Source organism: Clupea harengus, chromosome 11 (genome assembly GCF_900700415.2).
Source record: "Clupea harengus chromosome 11, Ch_v2.0.2, whole genome shotgun sequence".
Taxonomy (NCBI): domain Eukaryota; kingdom Metazoa; phylum Chordata; class Actinopteri; order Clupeiformes; family Clupeidae; genus Clupea; species Clupea harengus.
The window spans coordinates 26,652,566-26,669,428 of record NC_045162.1 but is presented as its reverse complement, the minus strand read 5'-3'; the positions used below and the strand labels follow the sequence as shown (position 1 = coordinate 26,669,428).

General features: G+C 45.1%; 1 protein-coding gene across 1 annotated transcript in view; it reads right to left on the bottom strand.

The window, feature by feature from the left end:
* Positions 1 to 16,437, bottom strand: part of LOC105893967 (zinc finger protein 516) — a 39,260-nt gene extending 22,823 nt beyond the window's left edge. Inside the window, exon 1 of the mRNA XM_031576600.2 lies at positions 13,890 to 16,437. The gene's annotated coding sequence lies outside the window, so the exon portion shown is untranslated. The remainder of the gene's footprint in view (positions 1 to 13,889) is intronic.
* Between the last annotated feature and the right edge of the window lie 426 nt (positions 16,438 to 16,863).

Genomic DNA, 16,863 nt, shown 5'->3' with positions numbered 1-16,863 from the left:
ACGTGTATGTGTGTGTAATGAAGCAATAAAGGCTACTTACAAAGCACACTCTGGCCTCTTATCCCACAGCAAGCAGAGGGCATTTAACAAGTATACATAAAAGGGGGCGCTCTGAATACTATGCACACAAAATGCACTAGGGATATGCATTTTGGTCTTTGGCTACCATTTCAGCTATTAGCTGTGTTGTTCCCTCAACTCTGCTGGCAAGGCTTGTACGCCTGACTGTAGGAAAAGACGTTGTTCGTGTCTGGCTAGTGTCATTTTCCCTTTTTTTGCTTCACATTTTGTGTTCAAATGTGAGGTGATAGCACATACGAGTATTAGAGCTATATGGCTTGCACAACACTGTGTTTTCTTCCGTTTTGTCAGTGTTTCACCTCACAACAAAGCCATTGTTAGCTAGCTATAAAGCTACTGCTACAGCGTTTGGCCAAGAACAGGCTCCTGCTCCACAGTCTCTGTCTGATTGTCATCTGTTCAGGCTCAGTGGACTGCAAGTTCCCGCCCCAAATGCCAATGCAACCAATCACAACATTTGAAATTAAGATTTTTGTAATGAAGATATGGCTCCATTTCTGGAAGGTATTGTGTTGTGTTGTTTGGTACTGAACTTCGATCAGTGTAAAATGTATTTCATGAAGTTGCCATGTTAAAATATATACGCACACACACACACACATATATATGAAACACTTACCATACAGAATTAAAGAGAAGTTAAAAGGCACACAAAGAGAGAGCTTTACAAACTCTCTGTGTGTGTGTGTGTGTGTGTGTGTGAGTGTGTGTGTGTGTGTGTGTGTGTGTGTGTGTGTGTGTGTGTGTGTGTGTGTGTGTGTGAAAGGAGGGGCACACATTGGGCGTGTGGAGTGTCATTTAAACCCTTGCTGGGAGCTGAGAGGGACGGTGCTGAAGAGGGCTGAGCCCCCAACAGGCAGGCCTGTTCTCAGACCAATCAATAATCCATTATGAACGAACCCGCGCCTCCACTCACCACCACTGTGCAGAGACAAAGAGCCCTGCTGTACGCCGCGTGTTACAGAGAGAGAGAGAGAGAGAGAGAGAGAGAGAGAGAGAGAGAGAGAGGGAGAGAGAGAGAGAGGGAGGAAGAGAAGAGGGAAATGGGAACTGGAGGAGTACAAAGACAGAGAGGGACACAGAAGAAGTGACTGTGGGTGGGTGAGAGGGAGAGAGTGAGAGAGAGAGAGAGAGAGAGAGAGACAGAGAAAGGGAGGGATGGAGGCAAGATAGAGTAAAGGAAAGAGGGAAGCAGAGCGAGACACAGAGCAAGAAGAGAAACAGAGAGGGAGGATAAACGGCCATAAATACAGGAGGAAGGCTGAGACCACTGACTACCGGAAAAGGAACCTCCAAATATCACCCCGGCTAAATCCCAGGAATTTCTTTTGTGTAACGGCACTGAGTGATGTTTTTCCAAGTTCTCCCAAATACTGAAGAATGCTTTGGAGTTTGCAAGGCGTGCTGCCCCAGTAGTACTGCTTATGTGCTGCTAACTATCAAATGCTTTTCACCAAAGGGATATCTGTTTCACTCATCACATCATCTCATCATGTTTTTGAGGAAATGCAGCTTTCATGCAGAGGCTTACTGATGTTCTAAATTAACATCCGTGAGAGCATATGCAGTGTATTACATTTTCAAGCCTTCAAAATACATAAAAGACAAATGTACAGCTAATGGCTTGTTTGACCAACTTTGATATTTGACATTGATATTTCAACAGTCAGCGAACAAAGTCCTACCTACCCTCCTATGTGTTTAGTTTTAGTAAGACATCAGTTAGCATTCGAGGACCAAGTGCAAGAAGAGGTCTTGGGACATTTCCTGTCACTGTTGATATGATGATAGGGTGTTCCGGGGTGGGGTTTTTTTTCGGTGTGGAATTACCCAACGTTCACAGGACAGAGTTTTGAGCCCTGGATAGACCTGCCAGAGCGGGTCATGCTCATCCAGCCATGGAGCAGCGAGGGGTCTTGGCCTCTATTGTTGCTCACTGAGGTTGCCCCACCACCACCACCACTTCTACCCACCCCCGCCCCCCCAAAAAAAGCCCAACCACACTTCTGCAGACCTCTGCCATAAACGTGTCAGGCCAGAGAAAACAAAGGAAGAGGTCTCTCTCTCTCTCTGTCTATCTGCCGGTGTCTCTCTCTCTCGCCAGTAATCTTACTATCTCCTAACAAAGCACAGTGGAGGGTAATGGGGTAACGGGGGTGGGGGGGGGGTGGTTCTATTTATGTGTGAAGGCCTTTTCAGTTAGCACCGTGGTGAAAGACCCCATGGGCCATCCAACATGGACGGATGGCAGGTGTTTAGGGCAACACCGTCGTGTTAGATTTTGGAAAATGAGTTTGAGGAGAAGGGGGGCCTTCTTAGTGAAGAGGTGGTTCCTTCAGGAACAGTTTAACTAGTTTAAGTGGGTACTTATCCTGTAGAGCCACAACCATGATAGTGATATGTAATAGATGGTAATATGCTCTCTAAACAGTATTAACGCATTACAACATGATACCAGTAACGGCCTCCGTCTTTGACCTGGTCTTAGGAACTTCACAATGTCTCATGGCAGATCCACAATTCAATCAGTAACTTTAAAGAACTAAGCAAAATCACAGGAAAAGACTTGGCTGCCCACTGCATCAAATAAATGATGACACTCTGTGGTACGCAACCCTATATGGCAATGACACCAAGACAGAGACATCTTGCTATACCTGTCTATGATGAAAGCTCCACAAGTTGTTTCTCCCTACAAGAACAGCACATCAAACTGTTGGCCCTCTGAGAGAAAGCAGCAGCCCCGTGTGCAGTCGTGTGTGTGTGTGTGTGCGAGTGTGTGCCTGAGAGCATGTGTGTGTGTGTGAGCACGTGTGTGTGTGTAGTCCTTGGGGCCCAGGATAGGCCCATCTCTGGGGTCAGTGAGATCCCTCAACAGCAGCGGCAGCGGCAGCAGAGAGTGTGTGTGTACGCCCCCCCCCCCCCCTTCCTCCGTCCCTCCCTCCCTTGCCGTGTTTTTCTCACACAGCTCGTTAACCCCTGGGCACTCCCGGACGGCCGCAACCTTAGCGTAAATCAGCGTGAGTGGGTGCAAATGGCATTTATTCCACAAACAGCCTTGCAGCTAGCCTGCCTGCTACATGTGGCCAGAGAGAAAGTGACAAAGAGAGGGAGGAAAAAAAAAAGAGAGAACGAGGGAGAGTTGGATAGATAAAGAGAGAAAGAAAAGATAGATGATAAAAAAAGTCAGTGGCAGTAATTATAAACCGCAGTAGGGAGTGGTACTCACGAGAACACAAACACAATCTTACTGTTTCACAGAGTCACAGAGAACCCAGGACTGTTCTCTCGCTGTTAAACAAACAGCTTCATGTTTGGAAATACTTACATACAGGAAACATTCAAGGGCATTCCCAGTGCGCATAATATCCCTGGCAAATAACAATGTGCTTCTTGTTAAGGAAGTTGAAAATGAGAGCTAATTCACAACTACTGAAGGAGAAATACGTGAAAGTAAACAAAACAACTCCTGAAATGATTCCCACCAGAAACCCGATTACAATACTCATGAATTACTCACAGCTGCTACTCAAACAATGCATGCGATTTGATCTGAAGGTTCTCCACTGATACCAACAGAAACTGTCAACAAATGAACAAATTGAAATCTTTTTTTTAATGTCGGAATTGAATGTGTGTGTTTTTTTTTTTAAATTGATGGGACACGCACAAGCTGTACTGTCATCATCGTTGTGCATCCTTTGATTTTCAGCTGTCTTAACGTTACTAAAGACACCAAAAACTCCTTCGGTCGGATCCTTGGAGACTCTTTACCCGGTACTCTTGCCGCGCTCCCCAGAGAGGGAGACGAATAACTGCACCTCAACGAGCCACTTCAGAACGCAATTAAGCCAGCACTGAACTCCCAGTGCGTTCCCTCCATGGACTGGGGCTCCACTGGGGGCCCTCTCAGGCAGGCGAGCATCAGGCAGCACAGCTCACGCGCATCGTACACACGTAAACACAAACGCACACTCTCACAAACACGAGTGAACGAGTATGGAGGAACGGGAGGAAAACAGCTGCTCTTGGCCCACTCGTCGCTAGAGACCAAAAGCTGCCTGGTGTGTGGGAAAGAGCATAGAGTATTTGTCTGTGTACAGGCCACGTGCACGGCACACTATAGAATGCAGTTTTTTACCTCTTCCTGTCATGGTTCTCTCATGTGAGGTAGTATGTGGTGAGGGGACACACACACACACACACACACACACACACACACACACACACACACTGATGCAGAGCGAACCAAACAGAGATGGAAACAAAGAACAAAAGAACGAAAGAGAAAGATATTGAAGGAGAGCGTAGAGGGGTTAAAAAAATGAATGAGAAACGGGAGACTGAGGTCAGATCAAGGAAGAGAAAGAGACAGAGAGAGGCAGAAGGTGTGAGATGAGTGAGAAAGAAAAAGAGACAAAATGATACCCCCCCTGACTGAGAGTGTACCGATTCAAAAGGTCTCCACAGAGAGTATGAGAGCAAACAAACAAAATACCTCGAGTGTAGCGTCTACTACAAACCAAGTAGCACACCAAATACAAAAACTATCCTGCCAGCAGAGACAACATTTTACCCCGTAAAAACCACAGTATGGTTCCTTATTTCCTTGTCACATTAGACTTTTAATGAACCCAATATGATATGCATAAGAATGGAGAGCTTAATGGCGGTGTAAATAGCCCTCCAGAGGAGCTCCATTCTCAGTACACTTCAGTGTACCTCAATGATTATACTTCACTGTTCCAAACCAATTAAAGATCAAAATGGCCATATTCTAGAACATCCACTTGCGCTCCCAGCAGGTACTTTGAATTACTCCACAACTAGATGTACGAATGCATTTCCTAATGGAAACCACTTTGAACTGGGGATGAATACAAGAATGAGATATTGGATGGTATTTAAATAATAGAACGTCTTGCTTTTGGTCTTGCATTGTATTGTTCCCATAACGTACCTGCACCGGTCTCTCTCTGATGTAAGGAATGCAGTGGGTGATGACAGGATCGTTAAACTCTATGGGGCTTTGCTCTAAATACTGAGCTTGGTTGCATAACCAAACAACAGGAGAGAAATTAAGTCTTTCAGACCAAGGTCCTCTATTACTTCACACACACACACACGCACACGCACACGCACACGCACACACACACACACACACACACATATGCACTCACACACAAACACACATGCACTCACACACAAACACACACACACACACACACACACACACACACAGACACACACACACACATATGCACTCACACACAAACACACACACACACACACAAACACACATGCACTCACACACAGACACACGCACACACACACACACAGACACTCACACACAAACACACACACACACACACACACACAGACACAGACACACACACACACATATGCACTCACACACAAACACACACACACACACACACACACAAACACACATGCACTCACACACAGACACACGCACACACACACACACACAGACACTCACACACAAACACACACACACACACAAACACTCTGAGGACAGATGATCACAGGCGATAGAGGAGTATCCACACGAGTCTGTGCACAACACCCGTAACTGACCCAGTTCATTTGTTGATCTGCGGAGCACCACTCTCCTTGAGGCTCGGTGCACAGGTATGGAGCAGGGATGCACACACACACACACACACACACACACACACACACACACACACACACACACACACACACACACACACACACACACACACACACACACACACACACACACACATACATGTCAGCACGCAGTGATCCCCCAGCAAAGAGACACAACTAGCACCAGAGCCACCCTTTACACGTCTACAATCTGCTGCAGGGTACCAACACACAACTGTTCTAGCCTGACGCTCATTCACCACGCAGTATGCTCGTTGGCCTATAGTCATGTGTCCGGCGTGGATTGGAAGCATACAGGATGATTTATTTGACTATCAGACTCAACATTAATTGGATGATTTTTTTTTTAGAGGGGGTGGGGGGGCACATAGGCATAATCTGATGGGATTATCGTGCTCCTTTAAATAGAGCAATGGTGGTGCAGGGATTATTGAGGTCCGATCGGCCCTAAAGCCATCCTCCTCTTTTCAGGTTATGCTCTGAGCAAAAATGTGCAATTACTGAAATGGATTTCTCCTCAGTGGAAGTATGTTAGGGGTGGTGGTGTGAGTGTGTGTGTGTGTGTGTGTGGGGGGGGGGGCGGGGGGGGACCCAAGTGACAGTGCAGTTTCAGACCCTAGGAACGATGTGGACCTGTGGGGGCAGTATTCACCGGATCAATAATGTGAAAATAGGGCAGCGATCTGTAAAGTCTATTTGATTACCATCGGTCAGATGTCAGGGCAGGGTCAGCAGAAAAAAAAGGAAAGGAGGCTTTGGGCTCAAGGCGCTGTGCTTCCTGGAGACCATCTGAACTCTCTTTAGCTTCTGTTCCCCACATCTTTAGAACAATCTTCCAGTCAAAGAATTTGTTGTCCTCAGTCCATCTGGCAAAGGAGAGCTAGTTCTCGAAACAGATGTTTGACATCGTGTGAATATTCAGATATCAACCCTACAATAGATAGTATCAAATATAAACTAAAAAAGCCTCTAATCTCAAGGAATGGGCAGCCTTAGCGGCAACCTAACAAATTGTTTATAAACAAAACTAGAGACAAAACTATTTTATTTTTTTCAAACAAAATCAAAAGACATTGCCCAAAAACACACACATTGAGTCCTGTTAGGTCTGCCAACACCACCTTTTTCAATCAGTCCTGGGGACAACTGTGTGAGTGTGTGTGTGTGTGTGTGTGTGTGTGTGTGTGTGTGTGTGTGTGTGCTGTGAGGGAGGAGTCCTGCACAGGGACACTCATTTCCCATCTTAGAGGCAGAGGCACACAAACAGGAGCTCCATGGCGGCCCAAAGTAATATTGCTACTGGGGGCCTCCAGCGTTCTTCTCACATCTGGATACAATGTGAGAGTAACTGGTTGCTCCAACCAAAGGATGGGGGGGGGGGATTAGGTGGAACAAGGTCTTTTGCAAAAATCTGCCTGCCTCTTGTTTTCTCTCTCTGATCTGGCCCAAACCGCTAGACCTGAGGCCCCCTAAACAGCAGCCAGGAAACAAGGGTTGACATAACACTCTCATAGGCTGCTCTGACAATACAAATGGTCTGTGAAGAAGCACCATTTTGTTTTTAAAGATGGTGCGAGATCTCATTTCATCTCTCAAACGTTTCGAGATGAGGCCAAAACGAAACAAAACAACAATATCGCATGTCACTAGCAACGATGCTTGTGAGGAGATTGGTGTGAGTATTATCTGGACACCATCTTTCTTTTTCCTTGTCATACAGCGGAAAGCGAGGGCTGAGAAGTGCCTCTCTTCATGTCCACCTCCACAATGCGCTTCATGGGAAACCAATTAGACACCACTGAGCCCAGCGGCGCCCCCCCCCCCCCCCCCCCCCCCCACACACACATACCCCACACACACACCCCACACCCACCTCGCTGACACACTTCTCAAGAGCGCAGCAGCAGCAGCAGCAGCAGCAGCACCAGCAGCACTGCTCTTTTGCTCTCTGCGCTTTTCACCGTGGCTCTGACAGACAGACCTTCTGCCGCTCTCTCTCTCTCCCTACTTCGCTTTTTCTTTCTCTCTTTCACTCTTTCTTTCTGTCCCTGTCTGGTTTTGTCCGGTTCAGGTGTATATTGAATTCAGTGACATTTTTATAACCTTTGTCATCCTTATTCACATACGGCTGTCTCTCACTTCCCTCTCTCTCTCTCTCTCTCTCCTTCCCTTTCACTCGCTCTCTCACACACCCCTCACAACAACAAAAAAAAAAAAAAAGAACACGTACGCCTTACTTCACTGAAAATGTCCTCTTTATACCTCAGAAACAATATCACAAATGCTCACATCACAGACAAAAAAAAAAGAGAAAAAAAACAACAGCAGCAGCTGAATAGCCCTGTGCTTCATGGCAAGGTTACGATGACATCAGAGTGTAACGATCAGGTCCCCTCGGTGGTGAATGATTAGCTCTGGCCTGGAGTCATTTCCAGCTTGTTTCCCTAAGTTAGCCGGACATCTGCGATCAAAGGACGCCATAACCACATCCAGTGCAAAAACAAAACAGCTTCCCAAGACCTGGCTGTTATATCCCTAGAGGACTCCCCCCCCCCCCCGCCCGCCCCCTCCACCACCCTCCCAAAAAAAGGGCTGGACAGGCGAATGAAAGTGTACGGGGCTAAGGAGAAGACACAGGAGCACAAGGATACACCGAGAGACAGTCCTTTAATAGGTGCAGTTGCCTCCTCTCGGAAACCAAATTAACCTCGACTCCACCCCAGCGTTTCTCTGTGAGGGGGTGTGCAGAAGGGGGGCTCTGCTGGGCCTATGTGGAGAAGATCCAGTGACCACCGCGGTGATTATCTAATTAAAGGAAATCAGTGCCATCAAAGCCTGTGAGGGGGACAGAGAGCGGAGGGTGCGGATTGGGGGTGGGGGGGATGGGGGTTGAGCAGGACAGCGGTAAGACTGCTCACCTTCCTTTCGGCTGTTGGAAAGGAGACAAACCCGCAAAGGAGGAAAAGGGAAATAGAAGAGAAGAGAAATGAACAAAAAACTAAACAAAACAAGAAAAAACAAAACAAGAGCTCAATTGTTTCCCAACACAGAGGAACCGGCTTCACCGGGAACACTGAGACATGTTCCAGCGGCTGATGTTTTAAACAGGAAGTCTTTCTGGCATCGAAAATGACACCTCACACTGTCAAACCAAAACACAGCGAGCAGCTTTAGGTCTTACTTGCCGCCCCTGGTCCTTCACACACACACACACAATGCTGTAAATTCAATGGTTTATGCTTCCTGCGTGGACTGGGAGAAAGGCTCCTTACTGTTTTGCAAACAGCACAAACTCAAGGCAAGTTATGGCATATGGAGAAAAACTGGTTTAGTAAGACCACTAAATGCTCAGAACCACAGGGACATCCACCAACACCATATGGGGGGCAGGTAGCATTTCAAATACAAACACTCCCTGTGCATAACACTAGGCTGCTGCAATTGTAATGGTCTATGCTATCTCTTGATCTTTCTCTTTTACTCGAGATTGTGTGTGTGTGTGAGTGTGTGTGTGTGTGTGTGTGTGTGTGTGTGTGTGTGTGTGTGTGTGTGTGCGAAAGAGAGAGTTACTGTGTTTGAATTTGAATGTCCGCAAATGAGTTACTGCGTGGTTGTGTGAGAGAGGAGACATTTGTGCCAAAACAAATAAAAGAGGAAAGTGTAAAACTATCAAGAGTTACAATGATATGGAGGTGTGACTGTATATAAACGAGAGGATGCATGAGTGGCTATGTGTGTGAATTAAGTCTGGATTGTGTACTACCTTTCTCTCTCTCTTTTTTCTCTCTATCTCTCTCTGTCTCCCTCTCATCCCCTCTTCTCTCCGGCTGCTCTGGCTCTGGCTTAGGGAGCTCGGTAGGGTTCCCTGCATGGCACAGAGAGACTCTTCAAATATGAATGAGGCCACAAGGAAAGCAAGGGCTAGTGGAAAATCCCATATCACGTACACACACACACACACACACACACACACACACATACACACACACTCAACACACACACACACACACACACATGCAGACACACACACACACACACACACACACACACACACACTCTAACACACACACACACTCTCACAAACACACTCACACACACACACACTCTAACACACACACACACACACACACACACACACATTCACACACACACACACACACACACACACTCACACACACGCACACACACACACACACACTCACACACACAACCTCATTATTCGGAGTTCCAGGGGACGACAAAAAAAAGCACCCACTAGTTCTGTTGAAGAAATCTGTCAGCAGCTCACCTATATCTTCTACAGACATTTTTTAGGATGGGGCTTTTAAATGTGGAGCTCACATATCAACAGGTCACATGATGTATCTTCGGCTGCTAAATGATACACAGATCAATAATCAAAACCTGTATTATGCTGATGAAAGCATTTGCTCAAGTGTGTTATACATTCCAGTGTTCAGCAGTTCCCCCATTCACCATCACTAATTACCTCTATTAGCGCTGTGCTTTCAAAAGCCCTATAGAGGGAAAAAAGGCAGAGGCACCTATAACAAAGATGCACTACTATAGTGTCCGTATGAGACGAGACTAGGGATGCTTAATATGCTGAGACTGCTGAAGGGGAGCCGGTAAGAGAAAAAGAGAGAGAGAGGAAGGGAGGGAGGGAGAGCGGGAAGGGAGAGGGAGGGAGGGAGGGAGGGAGGGAGGGAGAGCGGGAAGGAAATCAATACAGGCATGTTAGTGACATCTGGGGAAGACAAAGAGCTCGGCCCGGGCGTATGAGCGTCCACAAACCCTTGATCGCTGCCACGTGGCTCTGGGGCTACTTCTGTTAAGCTTATTTCCTCTCCTTTTAATCCCTGCGCAATCAGCGCGCCGCGCTCCCGAATCTCCTTGAATTCAGTTCATTTGATGGCCCCCCGGATACTCAACCCAGCCTAAGAGGTGAGCGCAATAATTCGTTTAATGAATTATCCGCTCGCTCGTTCGTTCGTTTGACCCCCCGCTCTCGAGAACAAACCGCACCGTTTACCTGTGCGCGCACACACACACACACGCACACGCACACGCACACGCGCGAGCCTGGGCACCTCTACCCACAAACGCAAAACAGGAAATCCCAAAAGTGCTGTTTTAAATCCCTCAGACAGCCGTTCCCCACACACACACACACACACACCCATCACAGCCACATGCCCACTGTAATCCCCATGATTAGGTCATTATTTTCTCTTGGGTTGGCATTGCGGCTCTGATCATGTCTGATAGCTTTTATACTACCAACCTGCTGACTGCATTTTATCGATCCGGCACGTGTGTACTCTGTGGGTGCATGTCTGAGTGTGTGTGTGTGTGTGTGAGTGTGCGTGAGTGTGTGTGTGTGCGCGTGTATGCTTGTGTGTGCGGTTGTATTTGTTTTGGGAGGTGGTGACCCAATTAGTCTGATTAAAATCCCACCTGTCACACCCACCCCCCCAGAACAGACACACTCCCATGGCCAAAAGCTCCCTCATTAAAGCCAATAGACATTACATTAGAATTAAAGCCAATAGACATTACATTAGAATTAAAGCCAATAGACATTACATTAGAATTAAAGCCTGATATGATGCAGTATGATGGAGAGGCGAGGGGCAAGGGGAAAACTAAAGAGCAGTTTGATTGTGAGAGGACACATCCTGGTGTCTTTTCCTGCAGAGTGTCCTACAGAGAGGGTGTCATCTATAATTGATGTGCCGAGCTCACAGGCTCTCTGAGCTGACAGGGGGAGAGAGGGACGCTGCCCTTTCACAGACGCATTCACACTGTGCATCTGAAATAAACACCGGAGACCCAAAAAAGTAAACACCAGCCACCAGGAGCATCCTGATCATCAGTGGGGGAATATAATAAAGATAACACGCCGGGTCGACCCTCAGGTGACGACTACTGGATGGCGGCTCCTGGCCTGAGCGAGAAAGCCCTCAGGTGTAGGAGCGGAGGTTACTCTTCAACAAAAAAAAAAACGGCCCAGCCACCTTCCGTAATGTCCCTTTGGTAACCCCAGACTTATTACACGTCTATAAGCATGACGTGTTCGAGGCCAAGACAACAAGTAACGTGTCTCTCTGCTTGACAAAACAAATGGAATGAGATAAGCGTGTGTATTTAAAGTAGATTACAGATGTGTTGTTTAAAGAGGGCCGTGGTGACAAACAGAATGTCACCCTAATGTCCATCTCGCACGGAGAGATGCGCCGAGATGCAGCTGTGCCACTGCATCTATTGTGACAAGCGAGAGGCACAAGAAACAACAAATTCACATGGACAACTATGGAGGGGAAAATGTGTGCCTGTCAAACAGCCTCCTGTTGTAGCATTTCACATGAGACTTGCCAAGCAATGGCAGCATTTATTAAAGCACAACACCAGCAGTCAGGGCTGGACACACTACAGAATCAGTGGCGAGCAGGGAGACCCTGACCAGGAATGTGAGAGCCCATTCAGTGGGTTTAAAAATGCATTGCACTCACAACAAAGGCTTGCCTTGTGCTCATTGTGGACTTGGGAGACCAATGAAATACTTCCACACTTCCACCGAAACATGAAATTTGCTCATTTTTCTTTAACTCCTACGCCCCTCCTTAAGGGAGAGGGACTAGGGTACCAGAAGACATGGTGAATTTAGAGAAGATCTGAGAGCTCACAATGCCACTGTGGTTACCATCAACATTCAATTTGGCGTGACTGATTTTATCTGGGGAAACGTATAGCAAAGCCACCCCCCATGATCCTTCCTAATTTACATTGATTATTTCCATTTGAATAACTGAAATCTGAGTCATTTCATCGAGTTTTCAATATACACTGTTCTAAATACTAAATAGTACAACAGCTATTTGGAGATGGCCATCAAGAAGTTACAAAATCACTGACACCATAAAATGGCTCCTCGAACACAACAAAACCTTGTTGCACTACAAGTACATGCTCATGAAAAGTCCATTTTAAATGATCTTCTCTTCACCATGTCAATTTGAATAAGTCAAGCACTTAGGCTAACAGGAAAAGATCTTCTTGTTATCCAGAAACTGTTGTAATAACATACATAGATGTTACTTCATTTATTTTACCTTCAAAACCTTGCACTGGTTAAGGTTAACGTTCATCAATGAAGCAGAGATTACGCTAGAGATTATAATCTAGCCTGCTCTACTCCAGACCTTCTCTGTAGTTCTTGAATAACATTCAAATCTAGTTAAAAAAAACAATGTTGAATCTACAACTGATTAGGCCTACTTATTTTGTAAACAAAGCCTTGCAAGAATTTTTAATAAGTATAATCTTAACATCAGTCATTGTTTCTCCCAACCCAGAATTTGGATGCAAGTTTCTTTGAAGTTTGAAAGTGTTTGGAAGGAACCCTCAAAACTAACTCAAACATCTGGATTCACCAGCGCCGCCAACTCTACAGTGGTCATTTTTTGTCTGCTTGGATTAAGAGGCGATTTATCTAATTCAGAACAGTAGGTGGCGCAAAATACAAATTGTGTTAGATCAAAATTAACAGTTTCTAATCCAATTAAAACGGCGGTGAAGTGGATGTTTCTGCTGGGTTCAAAAGAAAGCACCTGCGAGTTAGTGGCTTGTTTTTATTTCTTATTTTAGAAATTAGTATAAAACGACTTGTTTTACCGATCCTGTTAGTCTGCGTTGTTTCTAAGCCTGTTTTGACTACAGCCTACTTGGTTCTGAAATAGGTTACCGGAGTCAGAACATACACAAAACTGACTACGAGTCTTCAGTTGTATGTTTTGTATCAATCAATGATGATACAAATTCCATTAGGCTACATGCCGCTTTTTTTGGCACTGTCAGCGTTGTACCGGGGTAAACTCTACTAACAGGTAACGGATCACTATTCAGCGAGGTGAGGATAATCTTGCAGCCTACTAGTTTTAATTTAGCTGACAGTGATGACCCGGCGAGGGTAAGACCGCTCAGCAAAGACCATGAAAGGTTCAACATGTAACCGTTTTAAAAATGGCAAAGCAGCCTAGATGATGAAGCTGAACATTTATTCAAAATGCATAGCCTAAGCATAAGAGCGTTACAAAGAGGAAGTGGATCCAGTTAAATGAGAAAACGAAATCTTATCACATCAACTTCCTTACCAGAAGACGTAGCCTGTCAACCATTCCTCTAGAACACCTATCTGAATTCCTGAATCGTCCGAAGGAAACCGATATTGCCAGATTGGATATAATATTTATATCGACGTGTGTAATTTCACATGCGCTACGCTCTGTAGAATATATCCTTCCATTGCATGGCAAATTCCTGACGTGTTTTGCTCAACCTTCTTTCGGCGCCGTATAGACTACAGGTTCCGTTCTCTCTCTCTCTCTCTCTCTCTCGTTTCACTTGTGCAAAGAATGTAGAGCGGCCGCGTGACGTCCCTCCAACTAAACACGGATGACAACCAGCTCCAGGGTGAACAGAGGGAAACAAAAAGTTGCTAAAGCAAATCTAAGAAACGGTCAAGAGAAAAAACACCCACCCCAAACTGCCTTCAACACATACCCTACACAAACATTGGTAGACAACGCGAAAATGATTGCGCAGTAGCCTGATTGCTGTCAGCTATTCCAAGCAAAGGCTGTCTGTTGTGACTATAGCCTACCACTGCAACTTTTTGGGATAGCCAAGGAATGTATCGCTAAACAATGTGCGAAGGACCACCTAAGTCACTAACATCAATAAACAAATTGATGCTTTCATAATGGATGAATTAATCTAGCCAAACTCTGGCACCGACAAAGTGACTTCGAAATGACAGTGCTGGCAGGAAATGGGGGAGTTTGTTCTTCTAAGTAATGTCTCTCCCTTATGCAAGGCCTTGTGCACTTGTACACAACAATACAGTTCCAGTTAATTCCAAAAAACTGCGCGTCACTACCAGAAATTCCATAGCCTACCTCCAAAAAATTGCAATTTATTGACTTGACGAAACCTAGGTAATTCGTTATACGATGTTGATACGGCAGCCTACAAAAGCCCACTTTGTGAAAATAAAGAATTGGCTATAGTCTCTAGTCTCTGTCTTCACATCGCTGGAAAAATAACTTCCGCTGCTGAATCTGCCTGGTCCACAGAGAATTGACCTGCGAACAATAGATGTCTTCTGATAAATCACGTAGTCCAAAACTGTTTGACATTGAGACGGTTTGACACAGCTTTCGTAATCTAGTTGATAGGCAACTAGACCCACCAACCGACTAAAAAAGGTAACCTACATTAAGACAGCACCGACTGACAACGCTCGTTTGCTTTTAATGCGCAAACACTGTCGTTTCCATAAAACGGTCACCACGTGTGATTTTTTTAATCAAGTAATTAGCTAGATCACGTTGCTCTCCATGCGCCTTCATTTTCTCTATGTAGGCTGATGTTAGACACAATGTAGCCAACAGGATAAATGGAAGATCGAGTTTATAATGTCGTCATTTCAAACTTATACAAAATTAGAGAAGGCGACCCCCCTCCCCCCTTTCCACCCGCATCCAACAGATCCATGTCCCCCCTCCTCCTCACAGTACATATAGGGTAGAGACAGTAGTCGCGACCCATCCCTTGCAAAATAGGCATAGCATCTAACTACCCCCACTGCTTAATCTTCCTGAAAGCTGTTTTGTTTCTTAGGGTACCTGACGCCAAGTAAACGTAGCACTTCATCGACAACCTAATATGCCCGATTTATGTTAAGATTAACGATTCGACAGTATGGGAGCATCCAGTGCTTGGGGAAATATCGCTTTTCACAGTATACTCACCTAAGAAAAGGGTGGTATGTTTAAGAGCCTACAAGTTTTTTCCACAATGAAACATCTCAAATACCTTTTCGGAACAGCTGACGCAGCACTGGATGTGCTTCTCTTGGCCACTAGTAAACTAACAGCCAACGGTCGAACATGTTTTCATTTTCATAAATAACCCGATTAGGTGTTTTTATTAAAATGATGAATCATCAAGGATCAAGGGGAGACAAATTGTCTACGACCCATAGTGAAAATAGGAAGCATCGTGTTACTGTCTAACAGCAGTGCAGCCTATCCTACAATCCTACAAATGAATGGATACAACAAAGTTTATTCACTGCTTATCAAGAACAACGCGTGGTTTATTTTAAAAGTATGTGAATGAGTCTTCGACGGCATGACAGCGCAAAATGGACTTACAGAGTTTTCTTTCAACTTACCCAAGTGAATAGCCTGCGCGATGCCGAACATCAATCAGGGAAAAATTAGGATGGTTCGAGTGGGAAGACTACGAGGGCTGAAGGTGAAACCATGCGCTGTGTGGAGACCTGCAAATGATTGAGTGAGCCGCGACCATTGCTCTGAAGGGGATCACTAAAAAGTGTTTATACTTTCTAATCGAAATTTGAAGCGATTCGTCTTGTACACCATTTTGAAGGGCAGCTCAAAATTATTTCATGAACTGATAAAAGCTGTAGGCTATTTTAGGTCATTTTATCTACTGTGTTTACAATTTGGTTTGTGACGCACCTTTCCGTTTCGGTGATTGGTTTGTCCCGTATTAAACAGAGTCGGTTCATGCCACTGAGCTTTCCGAAGTCTTATCGACTCTTCAGTGAATGCTGATCAAGTAACAAGTCACTCATGTTTTTTTCGTTGATTAACTTTATACACGTTGTACATGATTGGAAAATTCAAGAGTCCAAAGACCTTAATGAATGTATCTAAGCAAAGACAGACCATTTGATCTTTTCTATTGTCTGTCTAAGTTGGCCCATATACATCATGTGTGTTTGTATTGAATACATTGAAATGGGTTGTCTTTTTCTACATTCATTTATCAAAGATACATTTTATTAGGGTTATGTAGTAATGTACTCAATTCAATGTATTCAAAAACTAACATTTGTAATGCTTACTGTAAATACATTGTCATTAATATGTTAAGATACAACAAATGACTGTACACACCATGATGTGTATAAATGCATGACCATGCCCGACCTCCAAATACATTATTTAACCATGGATAGACACAACTGAAGTGACCAGAATGCTGTTTATGGTTTGTTGTTTCCTAAGATAGGTTTTTTTCCAGTGTTTGCTTGAG